This window comes from Cyprinus carpio, unplaced genomic scaffold, assembly GCF_018340385.1.
Source record: "Cyprinus carpio isolate SPL01 unplaced genomic scaffold, ASM1834038v1 S000006531, whole genome shotgun sequence".
NCBI classification, from domain to species: domain Eukaryota; kingdom Metazoa; phylum Chordata; class Actinopteri; order Cypriniformes; family Cyprinidae; genus Cyprinus; species Cyprinus carpio.
In genome coordinates, this window is record NW_024879196.1 from 335,928 (window position 1) to 338,008 (window position 2,081).

A 2,081-nucleotide genomic window follows, 5' to 3' on the forward strand; every position below is an offset into this window, starting at 1 on the left:
GGGGAGGAGAATTAATTTCTAGATGTATTTTTTAAAAGGGCAAATGGGGAAAAAGTTCATTTTAATTTATGCAAAGTAAGGGATGTGTATAGTATTTTTAGGTCTAATTTTACGAAACCAGTAGCTTTGAGCTACTGGAAAGAAAAATATGATGACTTAAAAAAAATGAAATTTGGGGAAATGTGAGATCGAAATATATTGAACCAATTTTAGAGAATTTTAATTATTTATTGAGACATAATTGTATGTTAACAGAGATGAGATTACATAAAATAGGAAATGATGCAAAGTGTAAAGTGTGTATGAAAGAAAATTTAGATGATTTTATGAGAAAAATGAAGGATATTGGAAAAGCATTTTGGGAGGGGAAGTATGAGGAGGACCAAAAGAAGTGGGAAACAATGTTTTAATTTGGTTGTAATGACTGTAACATGTATACCTTTAATTTATGTGTAACAATAGAAAAGTATGTAATATGGTTGAGAAGAAACATGGCGAAATATGATGGAGAAAAATGTTAATGTGTGGACAATCTTTGAAAACAGGATGGAATACTCTGTGAAACTGTTATGGAATTATTTTTAATGGAAAACAAAGAGGAAGAATCTTGTCTGATCTCGGAAGCTAACCAGGGTCGGGTCTGGTTAGTACTTGGATGGGAGACAGCCTGGGAGTACCAGGTGCTATAAGCTTTTTTTTCCCCATCAATACTAATCTAATACACTGCGAATTAGGGTGGCTGATCTTTAAATAGCCCATTTTTTGCAGCAGCCCTCGCTTACGGCCATACCATCCTGAGCGTGCCCGATCTTGGAAGCTAAGCAGGGTCAGGTCTGGTTAGTACTTGGATGGGAGACCGCCTGGGAATACCAGATGCAGTAAGCTTTAGTTTTTTCATCAATACTGATCTAATACACTGAAAATTAGGGTTGGTGATCTTTAAATAGCATAATCTTTGCAGCAGCCCTTGCTTATGGCCATTCCACCCTGACCTTGGCTGATCTTGGAAGTTAAGCAGGGTCGGGCCTGGTTAGTACTTGGATGGGAGACAGCCTGGGAATACCAGGTGCTGTAAGCTTTAGTTTTTTCGTCAATACTGATCTAATACACTGCAAATTAGTATGGCTGATCTTTAAATAGCCCGCTCTTTGCAGCAGCCCTCACTTACGGCCATACCACCCTCTTCATTGTAGTGGTACAATCCAGGAAGTGCAAATGTGTGTAGACAGGAAAGAAGCTCTATCTTGTTTTTTTTGTTTTTGTTTTGTTTTTTTCTTTTTTTTTTTGGTTGAAGAGTAAATCTTAAGAGAAGTTTTCTTTACCTATTTAATAAGTTTTAAACAATGAACCAGCAGCTTCATGCTGTCTGGGGAGTGGTTTATCTTTTTTATTTTTTCATTAGAATGAGTGAAATGGATAGACTGCTTGGTTCTGAAATTGCAACGAAGGTGAAACAAGCTAAGGCAATTGACCAAGTAAAAGGATTAACACAAGGAGAGGTGATGATGGTGCAAGAAATGAAGAAACAAAGGATCTATTCAAAAGAAGCTACATCAATAATTGACATCAGTAAAGTGCATAATGGAGCGGATGACTTTATTAGAGCAATAAAGGAAAAAGTAGGCATGGAAAAAAAAAATTGCGGTAAGACCAAAGACGAATAAACAATGTGAAGTGACTTTTGAAACTGAGGAAGTTTGTGATGACTGATAAATGGTTTGCAAATTAAAGGACAAATATGTGATGTTAAATATGTAATATTTAACATCACATATTAAATATTACATATGTAGTCTCGTTCATGCATCTGCCTGTGTATCTTGATGATGATGATACTCCCACAACAGAGATTAGGTTTTACCCAGGAACGGAGACAGAGGATGGGGCAAGATTTGTTAAAGTCAAGTTCCTAAAGGAGGTGGCATCATTGCCATACAGTACAAGGTTTGAGACAGCTGAGGGCTCGCAGTACTTCAGGATAATGTGGACAGGTCAAAACTTGTCCACTTTGTATAAGTCCAGAGCATATCCTCAAAGACTGTCCCTGAGTTCAAATGTTTTAAATCTAACAAACAAGGACA

General features: G+C 36.8%; 2 pseudogenes; both read left to right on the forward strand.

Moving 5' to 3' along the window:
• The first annotated feature begins 776 nt into the window (after nt 1–776).
• On the forward strand, nt 777–885 carry LOC122143921 (annotated as a pseudogene).
• Nucleotides 886–969: 84 nt separating this feature from the next.
• LOC122143923 lies at nt 970–1,078 on the forward strand (annotated as a pseudogene).
• The last annotated feature ends 1,003 nt before the right edge of the window (nt 1,079–2,081 follow it).